The 11,725-nt window shown below is 43.4% G+C and overlaps 1 pseudogene; it reads left to right on the forward strand.

Annotated features, from left to right (window-relative positions):
* The first annotated feature begins 5,920 nt into the window (after nt 1-5,920).
* On the forward strand, nt 5,921-11,510 carry LOC103207416 (annotated as a pseudogene).
* Nucleotides 11,511-11,725: the final 215 nt, after the last annotated feature.

Raw genomic sequence — 11,725 nt, forward strand, 5'->3', positions numbered from 1 at the left:
GTTCAGCCTGTCCACCCATCTATCCACCCATATACCCATGTTTGCCTTCACTGACAACGCAGTACTGTATGTGCAAAAGGGTTCATATTTGTTGTCTGTACCTCCCATGTACCTCTTTTTGTCTTTCTCATTGTGGAATGAATTCTTGTCTCTATAACTTTGGAACAGTTTGTTCTATAAGGACATTGTCCTGTTTTCCTCTCCATTTGGAAGTTTTGTACCTAGAACTTTTATTCCCTGTATTTGCTTTGTTGCTGGTGTCATGTGCAGATTAACTCTCTTGTTTCTTTGTGTACAATGTTTTATGAGCTTATTTTGAGCATTTATTTCTGATTTAGTTTTAGTGTTGATGTCATGTGTCTTGATTTTAATTTGTTGTTCTCTGTTGTGGGTTCTCTATTGGAAGGACTTCTTAAGTGTTTCTTGTAGGTCTGATTTTCACAAAATCCCTTAATTTCTGTTTGTCTGAGAATGTTTTGATTTCACCCTCATATTTGATGGACAATTTGGCTGGATACAGAATTATTGGTTGGAAGATCTTTTCTATATGCCATCCCATTGCCTTCTAAGTTTCTGCTGAGTAAGCAGAACTCAGCCTAATTGCTTGTCCATTGTGGGTGACTTTTTTTTTTTTTTTTTTCCCAGACTGCCTGCAAGATTCTTTCTTTGTCTTTGGTTTTGGAGAATTTGATAATGATATGTCTTGGTGACTTTGTCCTGAGATCTATCCTGTGTGGGATTCCTTGAGCTTCTTGGACAAATATCTTTTCTTCCTTCATGATATATGGGAAATTTTCTGTTAGCAAGTGTTCCACAGTTTTCTCAGTGTTTTTTTTTTTTTTTTCCTTTTCTTGCTTTGGTCTTCCAATGAGGTGTATGTTGTTTCTTTTCATGTTATCCAATTTAACTCTTTGGTTCTCTTCATTTCTCTTAAATTTTTCTTCTGATTTTTCTTCACAAGGCTGGTGTCAACGGATTTATCTTCTAGTTGGGAAATGCATCATTCAGCCAGTGGTAGCCTATTCTTCTTTGCTTCCACTATGTTGTGTAATTCTATAATTTTAGTGTTCATCTTCTGCATTTCTGACTGCTGTTTTTGTATGAGTTCCAATTGTGTATTAATCTTGTTATTTTGTGCTTGAATGGTTTTCCCAAATTCTTCCAGGGTACTGTCTGTGTTCTCCTTGGTTTTGTTTGTGGTTTCCTTGATCTCTTGTGGAGTTCTATAAACATATCCTCTAAATTCCTTCTCAGATAATTCTATTGCTTCTTCTTCCTCCATATTTAATGAGTTTTTTGTCTGGGGTTTTATTTCTATTGTCTTGTCCTATTTTTTTTTGTTTGTTTGTTTGTTTGATTTGAGGTTGCCTGCTGTTTCCTAGACATTTTATAGTTGTTGTCTTTAACAGTTAGTTATGTATTGATTTGTTTCACCTTGATTTTATGTTTAAATATATTTGCAAGGGTGGAGCTGGTGTATTTTATTTTTTTGGTTGTTAATTCAGGTGTGCAGTTTTCTTTATGTTGATGGAATCAATATAGGGAATGTGGATGCAGGTCTCTGTTCCTTGTGAAGGGGATTTAGATTTGGCATGAGCAGGTGTTGTGGTGGCTTAATGTGGTTCTTCTATTGGGTGAGGCAGGGGAGAAGGGGAAAATAGAGCAAGAAAAGAAAAGAAAAAAAGACATCAGTAGCGATTCCCCACTTTCTGCATTTCTGTAATTACTGCTGATTCCAGGGTTCTATTTTGAGTCTGCTTGGGATGGCTACCAATGATGATATTTTGTTGTCACTCATGGACCCACAGTTCAAATTTGGCAAAGGCCCCAATGATTAGGGGGCTGCTACTTTCCACTTGGGTCAGATAGCAGCAAATACCCAATATTCTGGACCATCTGTGCTAAAAAGCTGTCGTGGAAGAGCTAAATCCCAGCCTTGTACTGTGAGCTCGCCCCAGGACCCACCTACCTGGGGCGTGTTTCCTCCTTTCCCGCTCTACACTCCCAACTCAGCAGCAGCCTGAGCCATGGGTGTTTCTTCTCTGTTTCTCAGAAATGTTGTCCACTTACTCAGCTCCATTCCCAAGGTTACCGACAGAAGTTGGTGTGGGTTTTCTGAGTCCCTGAAGCAGCTGTTGGTTCCCTGGTGTCCCTTTTTTCATTTTTCCCCCATGGCTTTCTCTGGTATTGTTAAAAGACTTTTCCACTTCTCTGGGTCACCATTTTGCTCACTGTAGGGCAAGTTCATTTATTTTTATTTTTCCTGGCTGTTTACCCTGCTTTCTCTCTCTTTCTCACTCTCCTTTTCCACTAAATCTGACCTTCTCTAACTTAATGAGCTGCTGACAGCCCCAGAGTCCCTGCTTCAAACTACTGCACCTAGTTTTTCAGGTATTAGGATGCTGGAGGGAACAATCGTGTGCGGTACAGGTACAATGCCATCTTCCACCCTCGAGAAATGAAATCTTAATGGATGTTGCAATATGAATGAAGCTTGAAGACATTATGCTGAGTGAAATAAGTCAATTACAAAAAGGATAAATATAGAAAGACAAGAACAGGGAACTGTCTGCATAGAGACCAAAGTTTATTTGTGGTTATCAGGGACAGGAGGGAGTGGAAAAGGGAGTGTTACTGCTTATAGAGTACTGAGTTTTGGTTTACATTGATGACAAAGTAGTATTGATTAAAAGTAGCTGCACAGCTGACCAATGTAATTTCTGTCAATAAGTTGTACACATTTAAAAAGTTGAATTGGCAAAAGTTGTGTGACAGACATATTTAAAACAACAGGAGAGAAAAAAAAGAGTAGCTTCAGAGGCTGCTTATATACAAACACCTCATGGGATTTGGTTCCTTGGTTTGGAGGTTTAAGGTCATGGTTTAATGGGACATTAAATGCATCATTTACCACATTACCACATTAAATGGCTTAATTTCATGTTTGGCATTTCTGTTCTATCTCCTGGTTCATTGCAGTGACTGCAATCTTATAAGCTTGCCAGTGGTCATCTGAGGTACAGCAATGGGTGTCTATTCACTTTGGAGTAACACAGGAAGAAGGAGAGTATGATTAGGAGGAGGAAGTAGAATGTGTGACTAGTCGCCTCCATGAACACCTGCCCCTTTGCCATGAGAAGATCTGGATGGTGCCTGGTTATTCCTACTGAACATACTGATCAAAGATTCTATAGAAGAATCTGATCAAAAGGAGGAAAATGGAGAGCAGAATTTCAAATTCTCAAGGAATCCAAAATTTCTGAAGTCATGGAAGGCTGATGTATTGCCCTGAGATAATCTTTAGAACTTAAACCAAAAATATCCCCTGCAGTCTTCTTAAAACAAAACAGCAATTTAGCTTAACTAGTAAAGAATATCTGCCTTGAGCATTGTGTTCTTTTGAGATCTATCTACATGGGATTAAACTGACAACAGCACCTCAAATTAAGGGGCAGTATGTTTGTGTTAACAGAGAGGAACAGCTTAGAAAGGGAGGGTGACAATGGTTGCACAACTGGAAGAATGTAATCTATGCCACCAAATTGTACATGTACACGTAGAAGCTGATGAATTGTTATATGTTCAACTGTGTATATTCTCAACAACAACAAAAAATTATTTTTTAAAAAAGAATACCACAAAAATGATGTGTATTTTTCACAGTGTATCATATCAAAGGATTTGTGATGTCTATATGTCATTATTGATGATGTAAACTTTGATCCCTTGATTATGTTCCCTATGTGTCTCCACTGTGAAGTTACTATCCTTCCCTTTGTAGTGGATAAGTACTTGGGGGAGACTGTATACAACCTTTCTCAATCTAGGGCTGCTTAACAAAATACCATAAAATAAGTAGCTTTAACACTACCTATTTTATTGTCTTTCGTTTCTGAAGGCTCTAAGTTCATATCTAAGGATTAGGCAGGACTCTGTTCTCTATGAAGGTTCTAGGGGAATATTCTTCTTGTCTCTTCCAATTTCTGGCACTTACAGGTGTCTCTTGATGTTCCTTGGCATGTAGATGCATCTTCACAAGGTATCTCTCTTCCCCTGTGCTACCCTGTCTCCTTGTCTATTTTCCCCTTTTATAAAACATTACTAGGAAGGTATTATTAAGGCCCACTCTACTTCTGTAAAGTAGCCCTAGTGGCACAATGGCTAAGCACTCAGCTGCTAACTGAAAGGTCAGTGGTTCAAACTTACCCAGCATCTCTTTGGGAGACAAAGCCTGGTCATCTGCTACCTTAAAGATTATGACTTAGGAAACCCTATGGAGCAGTTCTACTCTGTCTCATGGAATCATTATGAGTCAGAATTGACTCAGTGGCACACAAAAACTACTCCTGTAAGACTTTGATAACATCTTCAAAGAAAGAACCTATTTCCAAACAAGGACACATTCATAGGTTTAGGGATTTGTACTTCAACATATCTCTTTGGGAGACACAATTTGATCCACAACACCCTGTTTCTCAAGTTTTCACCCATGAATTTTACCTTCCATCTGTGGATTTGGTTTACAACATTTATTATTGTGGTGCTTGCTTGATGTCAAGTTTCTATGTCACTCTTTCTGTCTGCATTTATTAATTGGAACTCTGTGAAGCTGTCTCTTCTCCTGCATTTTATTTATTTATTTATTTGTTCAATTATATATATCTCCTTGGACTTGGATATTTATTTTATTTTATTAGTTAAAATCTAATACTATCATTTATTTTGTTGTTCAAATACTTTCAGGAATTAGGAGTACTTTCAGGTTGGATCCTGTTAGATTTGGATAAGCCTCATCTTTTGAGCATTTCCAGGCTCATCTTGTACTTTCCCTGCCCCAGCCTGAAATCATCCACTTTCTCTAGGAATCTTGGCTCCTTTTATTGGATATTGCTATTTAGAGACCTAGTGCCCCTGGGCACTAGGGGTGTTCATTGTTATTGGAGTGTCTTTGGTTCAAGACACTCTAAAATACATGTGTATGTAATAACCCATGCATATTCACATATTGGAGTCTCTGGGTAATGTACAAATTGTTGATGTGTTTGAGCACCTAGGAAGAAAGGCCTGGTGATCTACTTCTGAAAAATCAGCCTTTGATAACCTTATGGAGCACAGTTATACTCTGACACATACAAGGTCATAATGCATCAGAGTTTGTGCTTTAAAGCAGTACTATTGGTGCACCAGGTCCTGCAGCCCCACTGCTGTCCACTACATTTGAATTTGTAGATTCAAGGTAGACTCATCCTCAAAGGAGGTACTTTTTTCTCTCCTAGGCCTCATGCCAGTCCCCTCTGTCTCCCTCCTTCTGTTTTTGCCCCTCTGGAAGAGGACCTCAAGTGCATGTAGCTGGAGTGTGCTGTTTTTTCTCTCTGCTTATAATTGATTTGCCATCTTAGCATTCTCTGTCTTTGTGTATTGCCAAGAGTAGGATTGTGTGTAGACATCTCATGGTTATGAAGTTATTTTGTATCATCTGGGGAGGATATTTTGAAAGACTTCTTGTCTAGGTCTTCAGCAATCTGGAGAGCCATTGAAGGCTTGTGAGTTGGGAGTGACTAGCTTTCTAGATATTTCTGGTAGCACATGGAGCAGTCAGAGGATCACTGCAATGGTCCAGGGCATGGGAATGGAGAGATGAGTCACAGGTTAGAGATGTTCAGGATGGCCCTTGTGTGGGAGACAGAGGGAGGGGTTTCCCAGGCCCCTTGGGTGGTGGTGGTGTGTGTGGTAGTGGTAGGGGGGTCAAGAAGGGAGAAGGATTCAACTCAGAGTGGTTAGAGGTGAGGAGGAGGGCTGAAATGTTTGAACCTGTTGCCCTCTCCCTGCCTCAATTTCTTATACATGAAAATAGAACAGAGTAGTGACCACAGGGTTATCGTAAGGCAATGAGATTTTGTTGCTCCCATGTATAGGCCCCATGAGCAGTGGTAACTTCTCTGCTCAGATGTCATTTGCTGGCAGGTAAGCTTGAGTTTGCTTTGTGTGTGTGTGTGTGTGTGGGGGGGTCAGTTGTCATACTCTCCCTCTCTTGAGTTCTGGAGGCCAGCTGTAGGGTCGCTGCTTAGTGGGGGTAAGGAGTGGCTTTGGTGGGAAGCAGCAGGGGCCATACCATCTGTGGCTTTTGCATTTCCAGATGATGGAGCTGGAACCCAGGCTAGGCTGAGTGCACTGAGGTGCTGCTGTCACTCCATCACCATGTTGCTTTGGGCCTGGCAGGCCTGTGGCCTTGGGTAATAATGGCCAACCCTCAAAAAGTCATGGTGGGGCTGATGCATGGCATGAACATAGTAATCCCAGGATGGGGCCTAGACTGACAGGAGCTTATGCCATATTAGGAGCCTTTAGAGTGGACTTTCACCTTGGCCAGCTGCCTGGGTGTGGTAGTTAAAGTTGTGTGTCAGCTTGGCTGGGCTGTGACTTTGAGTAACTTGGCAGTTGGATGCAGTTATTCCCCAGGATGAGATTGGATGTGATGTAATCTGCTGCATGGTAGAATCTGCTACAAGTAGCTTACTATCTGCCTTCTGGGTGTGTCCTGCTTCTTGCTCTGAGGAAAGGCTCTAGCTTTTGACACATTTGGATCCTGCATGTGGGTGCTGGACTTGAACCAGTGGCCTACCATTTTACTTGCTGATCTTGGGATTGTGCCATTTTACCTGCTGACTTTGGGTTTGTCAGCTTTAGTGGCCAATAGTTGCCTGAGTTAGGAGATGCCTCTAGCTCCAGTGGGCCTAAAATAAGAGGCAGAGCTGAAGCCCAAGGTTGAGTGCCCTTCACTTAGCCCCTGTAGCCAGCACTCTGAATTTGGACTTCTAGCCTCCTAAACTGGCTAAGACACTTGCCTGCTAACCAGACGGCTGGCGGTTCAAACCCACCAGCCACTCCTCGGAAGGAAGGTTGGGCAATCCTACTTCCGTAGTGATACTGCCTCGGAAACCCAAGGAGGGGTCGCTATGAGTCGGGGCCGACTCGACAGCACATAACAACAACAACAACAAACTATAAGGGAATAAATTCCCATTTGCTAAAGTCATCCACTGGTAGGATGTCTCTTATAGCAGCAATAGAGAACCAAAACAGATTTGGTACCAAGAGAGTGGGGTGCTGCTCTAATAGATACCTAGAATGTGGAAGCAGGAGTAGAGTGCATCCTTGGATCAGATATCTCTGCAATGAAACCATGGCAGAGAGTCTGGCAGAAAGACTGGCCGAGACATCAGCGGAGAGGTGGCAGCAACAAAGCAAGAGACCAGCACAAGACTGAGTGATAGGCTTACCAGCCCACTGATCGAGAGAGCAGAATGCCTTTGGGCAGACTTCCAGTGGAGTGGGTCGCCTTTGGGCACTAACTGGTAGAAAAGACTTGAAAGAGACAGAGCAGTAGGCTTGCCAGCCCATGGAGCAAGACAGCTAAGTGCCTTGGGGCAGGAGGCTTCCTGACAGAGTGAGTTGCCTTGGAGCAGTAATTGGTAGAGCTGAAGAGCTTTGTGATATTTGTTGGAACAGGACAGAGGCTGGGCTAGCTTCATACAGAGACCAAGGAAACTAGAATTAGAGCTGCCTCAGTCTCAAATGGGAGCTGTGGTAGCATAGTGCCTAAGGCACTTGACTGCTAACCAGAAGTCTGGCAGTTCAAACCCACCAGCCACTCCTCAGAAGGAAGATGGGGCAATATACTTCCGTAGTGATACTGCCTCAGAAACCCGAGAGGTCCTATGAGTCAGGTCTGACTGGATGGCACATAACAACAACAACAACAGTCTCAAATGGTAGGACCACAGCCTCTGGGGTTTCAAAGGGTGGAAGTGAGGCCGAGTTGAATTATAGTTCAATTCCCCATCCTTTCTATAATCATCCCCCACCCTGGTTGGAGACAGATGATTAGGCTTCATAACTTTTTCCTTAAAAGCTGAGTTAAATGGAAGCTCAGTTCCCCACCCTTTCTATAATCATCCCTCACCTTAGTTGGAGACAGATAAATAGGTATGACTATGCATTTCCTTAAAGTTGTTTTTCCAGAAACAACCGATACCAACTTGAAATCCGTTCAAACCAGCTCAGATCAGTTTTGGCTCACAGACATCACAATGAGACAAATAGGAACAACACCTAATACCTCTCCCTCTGCCTAAGCCCAGATCAGCTGATGACAGGAAGTCTGTGTAACTCATCTGGTAAGCAAGCACACTGTATTAAAAATTGACTATCCCAGGGAAGAGGTGACGATGGGGAGGAAGTGGGAAGAGAGCTGTTGCATTATGGGAAATTGCAGTCAATGTCATGAAACAAGGTGTATGTGAACTGCTATATGGAAAATAAATTTGCTCTGTGGATTTTCACCCAAATCACAATAGTTTTTTTTTTTTTTAATTGACTGTCCCTTTAAACCAAGGCAAATGAAACCTCAGCCAATCTCCAGCTAAATCATGCCCCAATTCCTGAAATTTATATGAATATGTATAGACTCCTTTCCTGAACTGTACAAATACTGTACCCCAGCCCCAAATCAGGGAGTCAGATTTGATCCTGGCCCTTGTCTCCTTACCATGAACATGGCAATAAATGTTTCTCATCTCTCAAGTATGCAGCGTATATGAACTGATTTGGCTTAATTGTGTACCAGGCAGGGATTCAGTTTAGTCTGACTTCAATTGGAACCCCAGATGGGACCACAGTCCCTCTGATCCTCTGCCTGGAGTTCGAGGATCCTTGGATGGTGGTGGTGGCCCTGATATGGACCTCAATGCACATCAGACATTTTTCTCTCTGAAGGTATGTAAGGGGTGCCGAGCCTCCATCTGTAGCGCTCTTGGCCCTCAGTGCCTTTATTTCTTGAACGACAAAAAATTAATTTGGACTTTAAGATGTCTCCTGGGTGAGTACAAGCTAAATTCTTAAGACACATAAAAGGAGCTTACTGAGAGGTGGAGGCTTGATTGGGAGTTGAGGTTTAGCCAAGATCACCTCTGTAGTCCTGATGTTCTTTAAGATTTGTACTCTGGTTTGGTTTTGTATTTACTTTCTGGGAGGTTGAGAGATATCTCCATGAGTGTTTATCTGGTCTGGTTCAGTCCTGGCTTGCTTTGTATGTGTGTATGTGTGTGAGGCACCAGCGTGAGGAGAGTCTTAAATGAGAGAGAACTTGATGTGTGAATGAAAATGGGTAACTAAGGTTCTGTACCAGACTGCAGTCCCTTTGGCTGTGTCCTGAAATATTGGGCTCAGTTTAGATGGGAGCCTCTGAAAAGAAAGATGTCATTTGCTTTGTGATGCTGCCTAGCCACACTTTCAGCTTGGGTTCACAGAAAAATGACCAGGGAATAAGAATTTAAGTTATAATACTTTGGTGCAATTAGATTTGTTTTGCAAAAAGGAAGTGGGAGGGAATCTTATGTTGAGGTCTTGTGTATTCCAGAATAAGAATTTACTGAAATAGTGCAAATTGATGCTTATACAATCTAAAAGGAAAGTTGGCTTTAAGGGAGTCCTCTAGAACTCCAAAGACCCTTGTCTTGACTCTCTTCCTTCCCTGTCTGTTTCCCCCCCATACCCCCTGGAGTTAAAAGGTAACTAACTGGTAACTCAACCATCTTAACCTAGGAAAGCTTTAAATTTAGAAACTCTTATGATTCTAATTTTATTATACCCCTTTACCCATTAGCACCCTGGATGCCACTCAAACAGTGACCTCCCAGCACTTACCCAGAGCGGTGTACAATTTGTTCAGGGACTGAACCCGGTCCCATCAGGACAATATTCATTATGAGAGCTTCTAGCTAGCTTAGATCAAGGGAATCCACAAGGTTTTGTTTGGACCCATGTCTGGTTCATCATGATCATCTTACCATGATCGACAGAAAAATGCAATGCCCACTTACGCGGGCCCCAAAACAGGCTAGTATTCGCAAAGTTCAAGAGGCACAGCAGGGCTCCAAGGAGAATCCCTCTGCTTTCTGGACCAGGTATATGAGGCCTATCACCAGGACACAGCACTGACCCAGATGACCCAAAATGCTGCATTATTATTGACTTTTATGAGCCAGAGGACCCTTGATATATATGACACAAGCTCCAGAAATTAAAAGGGGACTGGGCATGAACACTTCTCAACTTGTGAAGATTGCCTTTAAGGTTTATAACAACTGAGAGCAGGAGCAGGAGAAACAGAAGCAAAGAGAGATGAAGCAACAGGCTGCCCTGCTAGCTGCTGTCTGGGGAGGCCCACCACAAAGTCAATTCTGCCAGCTAAGTCCCCATGGGCCCCCAACGAATAGAAAGGGAGTAAGTCAAGCTTCTGCTCCTTAAGGAGGCCATCCAACAAAGTTGGGGCCTCAGCAGTATGCTTCCTGCAAGAAGAATGGGCACTGAAAGAGGGAGTGCCCAGAGTGAGTCCTCCAAAAATGACCAGAAAGGACATAGCAGATGAGAAGCACAGCTGACAGCAATCAAGAGTGACAGGGTCCAGGGGCTCCGTTGCAGACAGGATAAATCCCTATCTCCCTCAAGAAACCCCTGGGTAACTTTAACAGTGGCCTGCTGAATTTTTGATGAATATGGGAGCAATTCTAGTGGTGCAGAGCCTAAGGCATTTGACTGATTACCAGAGAGTTGGCAGTTCAAACCCACCAGCCACTCCACAGAAAGAAGACAGGCAATCTACTTCTGTTAAGATTTACCATCTGGTGTGTGTGTGGGGGTGTCCCCGGGGCGGCACTTGCTCGCTCTCTCCTCGGCTCCGGGGTGATCGGCCAAAAGACTCTCTACTCCTTTTTCTCCCCTAGCCGTCCGACCTGGGGACAGGCATAGCGGCGTCAGCTATAGCTGAGGGGAACCGGGATGTGGCGGCCAGCCCCGCTAAGAAGGCCCTGGCAGAGCAGGACGGACCGGGCACGCCGCCCTCATCGCCGCTGAGCCCAGAACAGCTGGTCAGGATCCAGAGAAACAAGGCCGCCGCCCTGCTCAGGCTTGCTGCCCAACGTGCTGGTGGGCTTTGGGGACAGCTGGAAGCAGCAACTCAGCGGGGAGTTCGGGAAACCGTATTTTTTAAAGCTAATGGGATTTGTTTCAGAAGAAAGAAAACTTTACACTGTTTATCCACCCCCACAGCAAGTCTTCATATGGATCCAGATGTGTGATGTAAAAGATGTGAAGGTTGTCATCCTGGGACAGGATCCATATCATGGACCTAACCAAGCTCATGGGATCTGCTTTAGTGTTCAAAGACCTGTGCCACCTCCACCAGTTTGGAAAACATTTATAAGGAGCTGTCTACAGACATAGATGGTTTTGTTCATCCTGGTCATGGAGATCTGTCTGGGTGGGCCAAACAAGGTGTTCTCCTGCACAATGCTGTCCTTACCTTTCAAGCACATCAAGCCAACTTTCACAAGGAAAGAGACTGGGAGCAGTTTACCGATGCAGTTGTGTCTTGGCTAAATCAGAACTTGAATGACCTTGTCTTCTTGCTCTGGCAAGAAGCCCATCAACTGGAAGGATCTGTGACCTGAGCAGAGAGGGTGGTCTCCACTGGTGGTTTCTGGTAGTTTGGAGAGTTGGTTTGACATCCAGTTTGAAACATAATTTCCCTAGTAGCTTTCAAGTACCCTGCATAAGGGAAACTGCTTCCATAAAGCAGCACTGAGCCAGGCTGTCTAGGAACAGCTTTTTTTCCATCAGAAAGAGCAAAGACTGCCCATGTGGCCTTGAGCTTTCTTTGCAACGT

This window comes from Orycteropus afer, unplaced genomic scaffold, assembly GCF_000298275.1.
Source record: "Orycteropus afer afer isolate SDZICR_OR568_19922 unplaced genomic scaffold, OryAfe1.0 scaffold00368, whole genome shotgun sequence".
Lineage (NCBI taxonomy): Eukaryota > Metazoa > Chordata > Mammalia > Tubulidentata > Orycteropodidae > Orycteropus > Orycteropus afer.